The 14,321-nt window shown below is 47.3% G+C and overlaps 21 non-coding genes across 21 annotated transcripts; all 21 read left to right on the forward strand.

Annotated features, from left to right (window-relative positions):
* The first annotated feature begins 276 nt into the window (after window positions 1-276).
* Window positions 277-348, forward strand: TRNAP-AGG (transfer RNA proline (anticodon AGG)). Its single transcript has one exon. It is a non-coding gene; the product is annotated as a tRNA-Pro (tRNA).
* Window positions 349-733: 385 nt separating this feature from the next.
* TRNAV-AAC (transfer RNA valine (anticodon AAC)) lies at window positions 734-806 on the forward strand. Its single transcript has one exon. It is a non-coding gene; the product is annotated as a tRNA-Val (tRNA).
* Window positions 807-1,102: 296 nt separating this feature from the next.
* TRNAL-CAA (transfer RNA leucine (anticodon CAA)) lies at window positions 1,103-1,214 on the forward strand. The gene is made up of 2 exons: window positions 1,103-1,140; window positions 1,169-1,214. It is a non-coding gene; the product is annotated as a tRNA-Leu (tRNA).
* A 1,403-nt stretch (window positions 1,215-2,617) lies between these two features.
* Window positions 2,618-2,690, forward strand: TRNAV-UAC (transfer RNA valine (anticodon UAC)). Its single transcript has one exon. It is a non-coding gene; the product is annotated as a tRNA-Val (tRNA).
* A 434-nt stretch (window positions 2,691-3,124) lies between these two features.
* Window positions 3,125-3,196, forward strand: TRNAP-AGG (transfer RNA proline (anticodon AGG)). Its single transcript has one exon. It is a non-coding gene; the product is annotated as a tRNA-Pro (tRNA).
* Window positions 3,197-3,581: 385 nt separating this feature from the next.
* On the forward strand, window positions 3,582-3,654 carry TRNAV-AAC (transfer RNA valine (anticodon AAC)). Its single transcript has one exon. It is a non-coding gene; the product is annotated as a tRNA-Val (tRNA).
* A 296-nt stretch (window positions 3,655-3,950) lies between these two features.
* Window positions 3,951-4,062, forward strand: TRNAL-CAA (transfer RNA leucine (anticodon CAA)). The gene is made up of 2 exons: window positions 3,951-3,988; window positions 4,017-4,062. It is a non-coding gene; the product is annotated as a tRNA-Leu (tRNA).
* A 1,403-nt stretch (window positions 4,063-5,465) lies between these two features.
* Window positions 5,466-5,538, forward strand: TRNAV-UAC (transfer RNA valine (anticodon UAC)). Its single transcript has one exon. It is a non-coding gene; the product is annotated as a tRNA-Val (tRNA).
* A 434-nt stretch (window positions 5,539-5,972) lies between these two features.
* Window positions 5,973-6,044, forward strand: TRNAP-AGG (transfer RNA proline (anticodon AGG)). Its single transcript has one exon. It is a non-coding gene; the product is annotated as a tRNA-Pro (tRNA).
* Window positions 6,045-6,429: 385 nt separating this feature from the next.
* Window positions 6,430-6,502, forward strand: TRNAV-AAC (transfer RNA valine (anticodon AAC)). The gene has a single exon. It is a non-coding gene; the product is annotated as a tRNA-Val (tRNA).
* Window positions 6,503-6,798: 296 nt separating this feature from the next.
* TRNAL-CAA (transfer RNA leucine (anticodon CAA)) lies at window positions 6,799-6,910 on the forward strand. The gene is made up of 2 exons: window positions 6,799-6,836; window positions 6,865-6,910. It is a non-coding gene; the product is annotated as a tRNA-Leu (tRNA).
* A 1,403-nt stretch (window positions 6,911-8,313) lies between these two features.
* On the forward strand, window positions 8,314-8,386 carry TRNAV-UAC (transfer RNA valine (anticodon UAC)). Its single transcript has one exon. It is a non-coding gene; the product is annotated as a tRNA-Val (tRNA).
* Window positions 8,387-8,820: 434 nt separating this feature from the next.
* TRNAP-AGG (transfer RNA proline (anticodon AGG)) lies at window positions 8,821-8,892 on the forward strand. The gene has a single exon. It is a non-coding gene; the product is annotated as a tRNA-Pro (tRNA).
* Window positions 8,893-9,277: 385 nt separating this feature from the next.
* On the forward strand, window positions 9,278-9,350 carry TRNAV-AAC (transfer RNA valine (anticodon AAC)). The gene has a single exon. It is a non-coding gene; the product is annotated as a tRNA-Val (tRNA).
* A 296-nt stretch (window positions 9,351-9,646) lies between these two features.
* Window positions 9,647-9,758, forward strand: TRNAL-CAA (transfer RNA leucine (anticodon CAA)). The gene is made up of 2 exons: window positions 9,647-9,684; window positions 9,713-9,758. It is a non-coding gene; the product is annotated as a tRNA-Leu (tRNA).
* A 939-nt stretch (window positions 9,759-10,697) lies between these two features.
* TRNAP-UGG (transfer RNA proline (anticodon UGG)) lies at window positions 10,698-10,769 on the forward strand. Its single transcript has one exon. It is a non-coding gene; the product is annotated as a tRNA-Pro (tRNA).
* A 384-nt stretch (window positions 10,770-11,153) lies between these two features.
* On the forward strand, window positions 11,154-11,226 carry TRNAV-UAC (transfer RNA valine (anticodon UAC)). The gene has a single exon. It is a non-coding gene; the product is annotated as a tRNA-Val (tRNA).
* A 434-nt stretch (window positions 11,227-11,660) lies between these two features.
* Window positions 11,661-11,732, forward strand: TRNAP-AGG (transfer RNA proline (anticodon AGG)). The gene has a single exon. It is a non-coding gene; the product is annotated as a tRNA-Pro (tRNA).
* Window positions 11,733-12,118: 386 nt separating this feature from the next.
* Window positions 12,119-12,191, forward strand: TRNAV-AAC (transfer RNA valine (anticodon AAC)). Its single transcript has one exon. It is a non-coding gene; the product is annotated as a tRNA-Val (tRNA).
* A 296-nt stretch (window positions 12,192-12,487) lies between these two features.
* On the forward strand, window positions 12,488-12,599 carry TRNAL-CAA (transfer RNA leucine (anticodon CAA)). The gene is made up of 2 exons: window positions 12,488-12,525; window positions 12,554-12,599. It is a non-coding gene; the product is annotated as a tRNA-Leu (tRNA).
* A 1,403-nt stretch (window positions 12,600-14,002) lies between these two features.
* Window positions 14,003-14,075, forward strand: TRNAV-UAC (transfer RNA valine (anticodon UAC)). Its single transcript has one exon. It is a non-coding gene; the product is annotated as a tRNA-Val (tRNA).
* Window positions 14,076-14,321: the final 246 nt, after the last annotated feature.

The following is a 14,321-nucleotide window of genomic DNA, read 5'->3' on the forward strand; positions in this document are numbered from 1 at the left end:
CTTGCTCGCCCTTTGCTCTGAAGGGTGGGCCTACTTCATGAAAGCAAGGAATGAGAGCAGAAATGCTTTTCTTGTCCTCACCGCAAGCAGACACTTAGAGAAAACAAACTGTCTGAAGGACAGAGGCTTTTTAATTTCTTGTTTGATGACGGCCATGGAAAAGACAGCAATCATATTGCAGAAGAGAGCAACATGTGCAGTTGCTTGCTTTGGGTGAAGCATTCACCGACTAGCTGCCACTAACCCCTGGAGCCATGTCAGAGGTGACTCTTGCGTGGCTCGTTGGTCTAGGGGTATGATTCTCGCTTAGGGTGCGAGAGGTCCCGGGTTCAAATCCCGGACGAGCCCTTTTTAGAGCTAAACATACAAATCGTACTAAAAATGCACTATGCCTGACTATTTCTAGTAATACTCGGTGCATTGTTGCGCAACATATTCCTAACCTCAGAAGAAAAATGGATCACCGTGCTTTTTCTGCCTACCTGCTTAGTCTCAGTGTGTCCCAGGTGATGCTTTCCCAAGCTGTACTCGCAGACATTTAGGCATCAGATATTTGTCTGTCGATGCCTGCACAAGTAAATTTTGAATACGTCTAATTGCAAGCATGTTGGATGATATCTCTGAGGTTTTCACACTTGTTCTGCACATTCTGAGCCGCTGCTGATACAGCAGAATAGAAGTAGGGTGAAGCCTTGAGAGGAACTTTGCTTTAACAGTAGCAAGCAGCAAGGTCGTTTCTGTAGTGTAGTGGTCATCACGTTCGCCTAACACGCGAAAGGTCCCCGGTTCGAGACCGGGCAGAAACACTGAGCGTTGGCTGCTTTTATGTGCACACTCTAAAACCTTATTATCTGAATGCAAGTTTAAGAAGAGGTGGTCTTTGAACACAGTGAGCCGTGGGAAACTTTCTTTACCTTTGCAAGACGAAACAAAGTTATCTGCATCCGTCATCTGGGGGTCGTTCTTGTGCCTATTTTTATTTTGTTTAAGCTATGTTGTATTGTTGGGGCCTTTACACCTGTGACATTGCTGTGAAGGTTGTAAGTGGAAACATTGGCAGGTGCAGATAGAAGAGTTAGACCTAAGCCCCCCCTCATGAGCCGTCAGGATGGCCGAGTGGTCTAAGGCGCCAGATTCAAGAGAGCTTGATCTTCAGTGTAGCTGAGCCTTCTGGTCTCCTCATGGAGGCGTGGGTTCAAATCCCACTTCTGACAGGTCCCTTTTACACCCGTAAATCTTCCTGTTTTTTGCAGTGCGTTCCCGGCAAACACCACAATCTTTGCAGGAACCTGTAGCATGTGAAGAGAAATCCACCAACAATCAGGCTGGGCCCTCAATCACAAATCCATGGATTTCTGGAAATGACACCTCAGGCACACCTTCCATTAAATTTGCACTCCATCACAGTAACTGCCATGCTGGGTTTCTAACTAAGCAGTTGATCCCATCATTTGTTGTGAGGCTCTCCTGCCACCTTTTGGGCAGAGAAGGCACTGTCCCTGCAAAAACACAGGCAGACATGTTCAACAGGGCTTCCTGGTTATGTGGGAGGAGCAGAATGCCATTGGTCCCCCCTTGCAAATTCTAATTTACATAAGGAAGACAGAGAGGTAGCTGGGAGTAGGCACTGCACACGGGCATTGCACTCTCTCTTATGATTTGCAGCCAATTCTAGATTGAGGCAGGAGGAAAGGAGGTGACTCGCCCAACAATGGCTATACTGAGAAGTCAGCCACTCTGGGTCTCCCAGGTGAGTGTTTCAGGCCTGTGAGCCACTCATATAAATCTCGCCTGATCGAGCCTGATCGAGCGCTGAGCGAGCGCGTTTGAATCCAAATATCAAACCCCTCTTTCTCAGTTCTCAGGCGCAGGAAATGGTGGGCCCTTCATTGCTTCTGGTGTGGAAGTCTATGGGGCAAGGGTCCAGGACTTGCAGAGGAGAACAATTGCCAGAAAGTGCTTGCTGTTCTCATCTGTGCCTTTTTTCTGCTCACTGGCTGATAGGAGATTGGCTGCCCCCTTTCTTGCTAGAGTGAAAAAACAACAACTTGAGAGAAAACATGACGTTGTGAGGCTCACTTAGAGGGAGACTAGCCAAATAGCCCTGCTTTTTTTCTGAAAGACGCTTCAGAAATTGTTCAAAATGTCTCCTGGCCACTCAGGCTCGTTGGTCTAGGGGTATGATTCTCGCTTCGGGTGCGAGAGGTCCCGTTTTCAAATCCCGGACGAGCCCATGCTGTGGACATTTTCAGGATGCTTGTAATATAGGAGCATTTCTTCTTTTCAATGCTATAAGACGCTGTGTATGTCGAGAAAGTTCCTTACCCTGCACGCTATTTTCCACTTGTGGCGGGATAAAGGAGTGCAGGACTTCTTTGCAACTGCTTTTCTGGGCCAGACCAGCATGGTAGGAACATTACATGCATAGTGTTTTTCTAGTGTAATTTCAGGATATGGTTTCAAAATCGCCTCTTGGAATAAAAGTGGTCCTCATTCCTGTCTTCCAAAGAAATAGAGACCGGGTAAGGAGAGCCCAACTTTGAGCTTCAAGGACATTGGCCCTTAGTCTGTGCATTCCAGCCCAATACATGCCAACAAGATTCCTGAGTTAGTGTCTGTTTCTGTAGTGTAGTGGTTATCACGTTCGCCTTACACGCGAAAGGTCCCTGGTTCGAGACCGGGCAGAAACAGCGGTTTGCTGTTTTTAACAGTGTTTGCCTTTACTGGCTGACTTTATAGGAAAGCTGAGATAATAGAGGCTGTCTATCCCTCACCAACCTGACGTAGTGTGCTCCAGGGATCTCAGTGACAGCTCGAAAAGAGAAGTGACGATAGCTTGCGCCATTCGCTTGCTCGCCCTTTGCTCTGAAGGGTGGGCCTACTTCATGAAAGCAAGGAATGAGAGCAGAAATGCTTTTCTTGTCCTCACCGCAAGCAGACACTTAGAGAAAACAAACTGTCTGAAGGACAGAGGCTTTTTAATTTCTTGTTTGATGACGGCCATGGAAAAGACAGCAATCATATTGCAGAAGAGAGCAACATGTGCAGTTGCTTGCTTTGGGTGAAGCATTCACCGACTAGCTGCCACTAACCCCTGGAGCCATGTCAGAGGTGACTCTTGCGTGGCTCGTTGGTCTAGGGGTATGATTCTCGCTTAGGGTGCGAGAGGTCCCGGGTTCAAATCCCGGACGAGCCCTTTTTAGAGCTAAACATACAAATCGTACTAAAAATGCACTATGCCTGACTATTTCTAGTAATACTCGGTGCATTGTTGCGCAACATATTCCTAACCTCAGAAGAAAAATGGATCACCGTGCTTTTTCTGCCTACCTGCTTAGTCTCAGTGTGTCCCAGGTGATGCTTTCCCAAGCTGTACTCGCAGACATTTAGGCATCAGATATTTGTCTGTCGATGCCTGCACAAGTAAATTTTGAATACGTCTAATTGCAAGCATGTTGGATGATATCTCTGAGGTTTTCACACTTGTTCTGCACATTCTGAGCCGCTGCTGATACAGCAGAATAGAAGTAGGGTGAAGCCTTGAGAGGAACTTTGCTTTAACAGTAGCAAGCAGCAAGGTCGTTTCTGTAGTGTAGTGGTCATCACGTTCGCCTAACACGCGAAAGGTCCCCGGTTCGAGACCGGGCAGAAACACTGAGCGTTGGCTGCTTTTATGTGCACACTCTAAAACCTTATTATCTGAATGCAAGTTTAAGAAGAGGTGGTCTTTGAACACAGTGAGCCGTGGGAAACTTTCTTTACCTTTGCAAGACGAAACAAAGTTATCTGCATCCGTCATCTGGGGGTCGTTCTTGTGCCTATTTTTATTTTGTTTAAGCTATGTTGTATTGTTGGGGCCTTTACACCTGTGACATTGCTGTGAAGGTTGTAAGTGGAAACATTGGCAGGTGCAGATAGAAGAGTTAGACCTAAGCCCCCCCTCATGAGCCGTCAGGATGGCCGAGTGGTCTAAGGCGCCAGATTCAAGAGAGCTTGATCTTCAGTGTAGCTGAGCCTTCTGGTCTCCTCATGGAGGCGTGGGTTCAAATCCCACTTCTGACAGGTCCCTTTTACACCCGTAAATCTTCCTGTTTTTTGCAGTGCGTTCCCGGCAAACACCACAATCTTTGCAGGAACCTGTAGCATGTGAAGAGAAATCCACCAACAATCAGGCTGGGCCCTCAATCACAAATCCATGGATTTCTGGAAATGACACCTCAGGCACACCTTCCATTAAATTTGCACTCCATCACAGTAACTGCCATGCTGGGTTTCTAACTAAGCAGTTGATCCCATCATTTGTTGTGAGGCTCTCCTGCCACCTTTTGGGCAGAGAAGGCACTGTCCCTGCAAAAACACAGGCAGACATGTTCAACAGGGCTTCCTGGTTATGTGGGAGGAGCAGAATGCCATTGGTCCCCCCTTGCAAATTCTAATTTACATAAGGAAGACAGAGAGGTAGCTGGGAGTAGGCACTGCACACGGGCATTGCACTCTCTCTTATGATTTGCAGCCAATTCTAGATTGAGGCAGGAGGAAAGGAGGTGACTCGCCCAACAATGGCTATACTGAGAAGTCAGCCACTCTGGGTCTCCCAGGTGAGTGTTTCAGGCCTGTGAGCCACTCATATAAATCTCGCCTGATCGAGCCTGATCGAGCGCTGAGCGAGCGCGTTTGAATCCAAATATCAAACCCCTCTTTCTCAGTTCTCAGGCGCAGGAAATGGTGGGCCCTTCATTGCTTCTGGTGTGGAAGTCTATGGGGCAAGGGTCCAGGACTTGCAGAGGAGAACAATTGCCAGAAAGTGCTTGCTGTTCTCATCTGTGCCTTTTTTCTGCTCACTGGCTGATAGGAGATTGGCTGCCCCCTTTCTTGCTAGAGTGAAAAAACAACAACTTGAGAGAAAACATGACGTTGTGAGGCTCACTTAGAGGGAGACTAGCCAAATAGCCCTGCTTTTTTTCTGAAAGACGCTTCAGAAATTGTTCAAAATGTCTCCTGGCCACTCAGGCTCGTTGGTCTAGGGGTATGATTCTCGCTTCGGGTGCGAGAGGTCCCGTTTTCAAATCCCGGACGAGCCCATGCTGTGGACATTTTCAGGATGCTTGTAATATAGGAGCATTTCTTCTTTTCAATGCTATAAGACGCTGTGTATGTCGAGAAAGTTCCTTACCCTGCACGCTATTTTCCACTTGTGGCGGGATAAAGGAGTGCAGGACTTCTTTGCAACTGCTTTTCTGGGCCAGACCAGCATGGTAGGAACATTACATGCATAGTGTTTTTCTAGTGTAATTTCAGGATATGGTTTCAAAATCGCCTCTTGGAATAAAAGTGGTCCTCATTCCTGTCTTCCAAAGAAATAGAGACCGGGTAAGGAGAGCCCAACTTTGAGCTTCAAGGACATTGGCCCTTAGTCTGTGCATTCCAGCCCAATACATGCCAACAAGATTCCTGAGTTAGTGTCTGTTTCTGTAGTGTAGTGGTTATCACGTTCGCCTTACACGCGAAAGGTCCCTGGTTCGAGACCGGGCAGAAACAGCGGTTTGCTGTTTTTAACAGTGTTTGCCTTTACTGGCTGACTTTATAGGAAAGCTGAGATAATAGAGGCTGTCTATCCCTCACCAACCTGACGTAGTGTGCTCCAGGGATCTCAGTGACAGCTCGAAAAGAGAAGTGACGATAGCTTGCGCCATTCGCTTGCTCGCCCTTTGCTCTGAAGGGTGGGCCTACTTCATGAAAGCAAGGAATGAGAGCAGAAATGCTTTTCTTGTCCTCACCGCAAGCAGACACTTAGAGAAAACAAACTGTCTGAAGGACAGAGGCTTTTTAATTTCTTGTTTGATGACGGCCATGGAAAAGACAGCAATCATATTGCAGAAGAGAGCAACATGTGCAGTTGCTTGCTTTGGGTGAAGCATTCACCAACTAGCTGCCACTAACCCCTGGAGCCATGTCAGAGGTGACTCTTGCGTGGCTCGTTGGTCTAGGGGTATGATTCTCGCTTAGGGTGCGAGAGGTCCCGGGTTCAAATCCCGGACGAGCCCTTTTTAGAGCTAAACATACAAATCGTACTAAAAATGCACTATGCCTGACTATTTCTAGTAATACTCGGTGCATTGTTGCGCAACATATTCCTAACCTCAGAAGAAAAATGGATCACCGTGCTTTTTCTGCCTACCTGCTTAGTCTCAGTGTGTCCCAGGTGATGCTTTCCCAAGCTGTACTCGCAGACATTTAGGCATCAGATATTTGTCTGTCGATGCCTGCACAAGTAAATTTTGAATACGTCTAATTGCAAGCATGTTGGATGATATCTCTGAGGTTTTCACACTTGTTCTGCACATTCTGAGCCGCTGCTGATACAGCAGAATAGAAGTAGGGTGAAGCCTTGAGAGGAACTTTGCTTTAACAGTAGCAAGCAGCAAGGTCGTTTCTGTAGTGTAGTGGTCATCACGTTCGCCTAACACGCGAAAGGTCCCCGGTTCGAGACCGGGCAGAAACACTGAGCGTTGGCTGCTTTTATGTGCACACTCTAAAACCTTATTATCTGAATGCAAGTTTAAGAAGAGGTGGTCTTTGAACACAGTGAGCCGTGGGAAACTTTCTTTACCTTTGCAAGACGAAACAAAGTTATCTGCATCCGTCATCTGGGGGTCGTTCTTGTGCCTATTTTTATTTTGTTTAAGCTATGTTGTATTGTTGGGGCCTTTACACCTGTGACATTGCTGTGAAGGTTGTAAGTGGAAACATTGGCAGGTGCAGATAGAAGAGTTAGACCTAAGCCCCCCCTCATGAGCCGTCAGGATGGCCGAGTGGTCTAAGGCGCCAGATTCAAGAGAGCTTGATCTTCAGTGTAGCTGAGCCTTCTGGTCTCCTCATGGAGGCGTGGGTTCAAATCCCACTTCTGACAGGTCCCTTTTACACCCGTAAATCTTCCTGTTTTTTGCAGTGCGTTCCCGGCAAACACCACAATCTTTGCAGGAACCTGTAGCATGTGAAGAGAAATCCACCAACAATCAGGCTGGGCCCTCAATCACAAATCCATGGATTTCTGGAAATGACACCTCAGGCACACCTTCCATTAAATTTGCACTCCATCACAGTAACTGCCATGCTGGGTTTCTAACTAAGCAGTTGATCCCATCATTTGTTGTGAGGCTCTCCTGCCACCTTTTGGGCAGAGAAGGCACTGTCCCTGCAAAAACACAGGCAGACATGTTCAACAGGGCTTCCTGGTTATGTGGGAGGAGCAGAATGCCATTGGTCCCCCCTTGCAAATTCTAATTTACATAAGGAAGACAGAGAGGTAGCTGGGAGTAGGCACTGCACACGGGCATTGCACTCTCTCTTATGATTTGCAGCCAATTCTAGATTGAGGCAGGAGGAAAGGAGGTGACTCGCCCAACAATGGCTATACTGAGAAGTCAGCCACTCTGGGTCTCCCAGGTGAGTGTTTCAGGCCTGTGAGCCACTCATATAAATCTCGCCTGATCGAGCCTGATCGAGCGCTGAGCGAGCGCGTTTGAATCCAAATATCAAACCCCTCTTTCTCAGTTCTCAGGCGCAGGAAATGGTGGGCCCTTCATTGCTTCTGGTGTGGAAGTCTATGGGGCAAGGGTCCAGGACTTGCAGAGGAGAACAATTGCCAGAAAGTGCTTGCTGTTCTCATCTGTGCCTTTTTTCTGCTCACTGGCTGATAGGAGATTGGCTGCCCCCTTTCTTGCTAGAGTGAAAAAACAACAACTTGAGAGAAAACATGACGTTGTGAGGCTCACTTAGAGGGAGACTAGCCAAATAGCCCTGCTTTTTTTCTGAAAGACGCTTCAGAAATTGTTCAAAATGTCTCCTGGCCACTCAGGCTCGTTGGTCTAGGGGTATGATTCTCGCTTCGGGTGCGAGAGGTCCCGTTTTCAAATCCCGGACGAGCCCATGCTGTGGACATTTTCAGGATGCTTGTAATATAGGAGCATTTCTTCTTTTCAATGCTATAAGACGCTGTGTATGTCGAGAAAGTTCCTTACCCTGCACGCTATTTTCCACTTGTGGCGGGATAAAGGAGTGCAGGACTTCTTTGCAACTGCTTTTCTGGGCCAGACCAGCATGGTAGGAACATTACATGCATAGTGTTTTTCTAGTGTAATTTCAGGATATGGTTTCAAAATCGCCTCTTGGAATAAAAGTGGTCCTCATTCCTGTCTTCCAAAGAAATAGAGACCGGGTAAGGAGAGCCCAACTTTGAGCTTCAAGGACATTGGCCCTTAGTCTGTGCATTCCAGCCCAATACATGCCAACAAGATTCCTGAGTTAGTGTCTGTTTCTGTAGTGTAGTGGTTATCACGTTCGCCTTACACGCGAAAGGTCCCTGGTTCGAGACCGGGCAGAAACAGCGGTTTGCTGTTTTTAACAGTGTTTGCCTTTACTGGCTGACTTTATAGGAAAGCTGAGATAATAGAGGCTGTCTATCCCTCACCAACCTGACGTAGTGTGCTCCAGGGATCTCAGTGACAGCTCGAAAAGAGAAGTGACGATAGCTTGCGCCATTCGCTTGCTCGCCCTTTGCTCTGAAGGGTGGGCCTACTTCATGAAAGCAAGGAATGAGAGCAGAAATGCTTTTCTTGTCCTCACCGCAAGCAGACACTTAGAGAAAACAAACTGTCTGAAGGACAGAGGCTTTTTAATTTCTTGTTTGATGACGGCCATGGAAAAGACAGCAATCATATTGCAGAAGAGAGCAACATGTGCAGTTGCTTGCTTTGGGTGAAGCATTCACCGACTAGCTGCCACTAACCCCTGGAGCCATGTCAGAGGTGACTCTTGCGTGGCTCGTTGGTCTAGGGGTATGATTCTCGCTTAGGGTGCGAGAGGTCCCGGGTTCAAATCCCGGACGAGCCCTTTTTAGAGCTAAACATACAAATCGTACTAAAAATGCACTATGCCTGACTATTTCTAGTAATACTCGGTGCATTGTTGCGCAACATATTCCTAACCTCAGAAGAAAAATGGATCACCGTGCTTTTTCTGCCTACCTGCTTAGTCTCAGTGTGTCCCAGGTGATGCTTTCCCAAGCTGTACTCGCAGACATTTAGGCATCAGATATTTGTCTGTCGATGCCTGCACAAGTAAATTTTGAATACGTCTAATTGCAAGCATGTTGGATGATATCTCTGAGGTTTTCACACTTGTTCTGCACATTCTGAGCCGCTGCTGATACAGCAGAATAGAAGTAGGGTGAAGCCTTGAGAGGAACTTTGCTTTAACAGTAGCAAGCAGCAAGGTCGTTTCTGTAGTGTAGTGGTCATCACGTTCGCCTAACACGCGAAAGGTCCCCGGTTCGAGACCGGGCAGAAACACTGAGCGTTGGCTGCTTTTATGTGCACACTCTAAAACCTTATTATCTGAATGCAAGTTTAAGAAGAGGTGGTCTTTGAACACAGTGAGCCGTGGGAAACTTTCTTTACCTTTGCAAGACGAAACAAAGTTATCTGCATCCGTCATCTGGGGGTCGTTCTTGTGCCTATTTTTATTTTGTTTAAGCTATGTTGTATTGTTGGGGCCTTTACACCTGTGACATTGCTGTGAAGGTTGTAAGTGGAAACATTGGCAGGTGCAGATAGAAGAGTTAGACCTAAGCCCCCCCTCATGAGCCGTCAGGATGGCCGAGTGGTCTAAGGCGCCAGATTCAAGAGAGCTTGATCTTCAGTGTAGCTGAGCCTTCTGGTCTCCTCATGGAGGCGTGGGTTCAAATCCCACTTCTGACAGGTCCCTTTTACACCCGTAAATCTTCCTGTTTTTTGCAGTGCGTTCCCGGCAAACACCACAATCTTTGCAGGAACCTGTAGCATGTGAAGAGAAATCCACCAACAATCAGGCTGGGCCCTCAATCACAAATCCATGGATTTCTGGAAATGACACCTCAGGCACACCTTCCATTAAATTTGCACTCCATCACAGTAACTGCCATGCTGGGTTTCTAACTAAGCAGTTGATCCCATCATTTGTTGTGAGGCTCTCCTGCCACCTTTTGGGCAGAGAAGGCACTGTCCCTGCAAAAACACAGGCAGACATGTTCAACAGGGCTTCCTGGTTATGTGGGAGGAGCAGAATGCCATTGGTCCCCCCTTGCAAATTCTAATTTACATAAGGAAGACAGAGAGGTAGCTGGGAGTAGGCACTGCACACGGGCATTGCACTCTCTCTTATGATTTGCAGCCAATTCTAGATTGAGGCAGGAGGAAAGGAGGTGACTCGCCCAACAATGGCTATACTGAGAAGTCAGCCACTCTGGGTCTCCCAGGTGAGTGTTTCAGGCCTGTGAGCCACTCATATAAATCTTGCCTGATCGAGCCTGATCGAGCGCTGAGCGAGCGCGTTTGAATCCAAATATCAAACCCCTCTTTCTCAGGCGCAGGAAATGGTGGGCCCTTCATTGCTTCTGGTGTGGAAGTCTATGGGGCAAGGGTCCAGGACTTGCAGAGGAGAACAATTGCCAGAAAGTGCTTGCTGTTCTCATCTGTGCCTTTTTTCTGCTCACTGGCTGATAGGAGATTGGCTGCCCCCTTTCTTGCTAGAGTGAAAAAACAACAACTTGAGAGAAAACATGACGTTGTGAGGCTCACTTAGAGGGAGACTAGCCAAATAGCCCTGCTTTTTTCTGAAAGACGCTTCAGAAATTGTTCAAAATGTCTCCTGGCCACTCAGGCTCGTTGGTCTAGGGGTATGATTCTCGCTTTGGGTGCGAGAGGTCCCGGGTTCAAATCCCGGACGAGCCCATGCTGTGGACATTTTCAGGATGCTTGTAATATAGGAGCATTTCTTCTTTTCAATGTTATAAGACGCTGTGTATGTCGAGAAAGTTCCTTACCCTGCACGCTATTTTCCACTTGTGGCGTGATAAAGGAGTGCAGGACTTCTTTGCAACTGCTTTTCTGGGCCAGACCAGCATGGTAGGAACATTACATGCATAGTGTTTTTCTAGTGTAATTTCAGGATATGGTTTCAAAATCGCCTCTTGGAATAAAAGTGGTCCTCATTCCTGTCTTCCAAAGAAATAGAGACCGGGTAAGGAGAGCCCAACTTTGAGCTACAAGGACATTGGCCCTTAGTCTGTGCATTCCAGCCCAATACATGCCAACAAGATTCCTGAGTTAGTGTCTGTTTCTGTAGTGTAGTGGTTATCACGTTCGCCTTACACGCGCAAGGTCCCTGCTTCGAGACAGGGCAGAAACAGCGGTTTGCTGTTTTTAACAATGTTTACCTTTACTGGCTGACTTTATAGGAAAGCTGAGATAATAGAGGCTGTCTATCCCTCACCAACCTGACGTAGTGTGCTCCAGAGATCTCAGTGACAGCTCGAAAAGAGAAGTGACGATAGCTTGCGCCATTCGCTTGCTCGCCCTTTGCTCTGAAGGGTGGGCCTACTTCATGAAAGCAAGGAATGAGAGCAGAAATGCTTTTCTTGTCCTCACCACAAGCAGACACTTAGAGAAAACAAACTGTCTGAAGGACAGAGGCTTTTTAATTTCTTGTTTGATGACGGCCATGGAAAAGACAGCAATCATATTGCAGAAGAGAGCAACATGTGCAGTTGCTTGCTTTGGGTGAAGCATTCACCGACTAGCTGCCACTAACCCCTGGAGCCGTGTCAGAGGTGACTCTTGCGTGGCTCGTTGGTCTAGGGGTATGATTCTCGCTTAGGGTGCGAGAGGTCCCGGGTTCAAATCCCGGACGAGCCCTTTTTAGAGCTAAACATACAAATCGTACTAAAAATGCACTAAGCCTGACTATTTCTAGTAATACTCGGTTGATTTTTTGCTTAACATATTCCTAACCTCAGTAGAAAAATGGATCACCGTGCTTTTTCTGCCTACCTGCTTAGTCTCAGTGTGTCCCAGGTGATGCTTTCCCAAGCTGTACTCGCAGACATTTAGGCATCAGATATTTGTCTGTCGATGCCTGCACAAGTAAATTTTGAATACGTCTAATTGCAAGCATGTTGGATGATATCTCTGAGGTTTTCACACTTGTTCTGCACATTCTGAGCCGCTGCTGATACAGCAGAATAGAAGTAGCGTGAAGCCTTGAGAGGAACTTTGCTTTAACAGTAGCAAGCAGCAAGGTCGTTTCTGTAGTGTAGTGGTCATCACGTTCGCCTAACACGCGAAAGTTCCCCGGTTCGAGACCGGGCAGAAACACTGAGCGTTGGCTGCTTTTATGTGCACACTCTAAAACCTTATTATCTGAATGCAAGTTTAAGAAGAGGTGGTCTTTGAACACAGTGAGCCGTGGGAAACTTTCTTTACCTTTGCAAGACGAAACAAAGTTATCTGCATCCATCATCTGGGGGTCGTTCTTGTGCCTATTTTTATTTTGTTTAAGCTATGTTGTATTGTTGGGGCCTTTACACCTGTGACATTGCTGTGAAGGTTGTAAGTGGAAACATTGGCAGGTGCAGATAGAAGAGTTAGACCTAAGCCCCCTCTCATGAGCCGTCAGGATGGCCGAGTGGTCTAAGGCGCCAGACTCAAGAGAGCTTGATCTTCAGTGTAGCTGAGCCTTCTGGTCTCCTCATGGAGGCGTGGGTTCAAATCCCACTTCTGACAGGTCCCTTTTACACCCGTAAATCTTCCTGTTTTTTGCAGTGCGTTCCCGGCAAACACCACAATCTTTGCAGGAACCTGTAGCATGTGAAGAGAAATCCACCAACAATCAGGCTGGGCCCTCAATCACAATTCCATGGATTTCTGGAAATGACACCTCAGGCACACCTTCCATTAAATTTGCACTCCATCACAGTAACTGCCATGCTGGGTTTCTAACTAAGCAGTTGATCCCATCATTTGTTGTGAGGCTCTCCTGCCACCTTTTGGGCAGAGAAGGCACTGTCCCTGCAAAAACACAGGCAGACATGTTCAACAGGGCTTCCTGGTTATGTGGGAGGAGCAGAATGCCATTGGTCCCCCCTTGCAAATTCTAATTTACATAAGGAAGACAGAGAGGTAGCTGGGAGTAGGCACTGCACACGGGCATTGCACTCTCTCTTATGATTTGCAGCCAATTCTAGATTGAGGCAGGAGGAAAGGAGGTGACTCGCCCAACAATGGCTATACTGAGAAGTCAGCCACTCTGGGTCTCCCAGGTGAGTGTTTCAGGCCTGTGAGCCACTCATATAAATCTCGCCTGATCGAGCCTGATCGAGCGCTGAGCGAGCGCGTTTGAATCCAAATATCAAACCCCTCTTTCTCAGTTCTCAGGCGCAGGAAATGGTGGGCCCTTCATTGCTTCTGGTGTGGAAGTCTATGGGGCAAGGGTCCAGGACTTGCAGAGGAGAACAATTGCCAGAAAGTGCTTGCTGTTCTCATCTGTGCCTTTTTTCTGCTCACTGGCTGATAGGAGATTGGCTGCCCCCTTTCTTGCTAGAGTGAAAAAACAACAACTTGAGAGAAAACATGACGTTGTGAGGCTCACTTAGAGGGAGACTAGCCAAATAGCCCTGCTTTTTTTCTGAAAGACGCTTCAGAAATTGTTCAAAATGTCTCCTGGCCACTCAGGCTCGTTGGTCTAGGGGTATGATTCTCGCTTCGGGTGCGAGAGGTCCCGTTTTCAAATCCCGGACGAGCCCATGCTGTGGACATTTTCAGGATGCTTGTAATATAGGAGCATTTCTTCTTTTCAATGCTATAAGACGCTGTGTATGTCGAGAAAGTTCCTTACCCTGCACGCTATTTTCCACTTGTGGCGGGATAAAGGAGTGCAGGACTTCTTTGCAACTGCTTTTCTGGGCCAGACCAGCATGGTAGGAACATTACATGCATAGTGTTTTTCTAGTGTAATTTCAGGATATGGTTTCAAAATCGCCTCTTGGAATAAAAGTGGTCCTCATTCCTGTCTTCCAAAGAAATAGAGACCGGGTAAGGAGAGCCCAACTTTGAGCTTCAAGGACATTGGCCCTTAGTCTGTGCATTCCAGCCCAATACATGCCAACAAGATTCCTGAGTTAGTGTCTGTTTCTGTAGTGTAGTGGTTATCACGTTCGCCTTACACGCGAAAGGTCCCTGGTTCGAGACCGGGCAGAAACAGCGGTTTGCTGTTTTTAACAGTGTTTGCCTTTACTGGCTGACTTTATAGGAAAGCTGAGATAATAGAGGCTGTCTATCCCTCACCAACCTGACGTAGTGTGCTCCAGGGATCTCAGTGACAGCTCGAAAAGAGAAGTGACGATAGCTTGCGCCATTCGCTTGCTCGCCCTTTGCTCTGAAGGGTGGGCCTACTTCATGAAAGCAAGGAATGAGAGCAGAAATGCTTTTCTTGTCCTCACCGCAAGC

This window comes from Lissotriton helveticus, chromosome 10, assembly GCF_964261635.1.
Source record: "Lissotriton helveticus chromosome 10, aLisHel1.1, whole genome shotgun sequence".
Taxonomy (NCBI): Eukaryota; Metazoa; Chordata; class Amphibia; order Caudata; family Salamandridae; genus Lissotriton; species Lissotriton helveticus.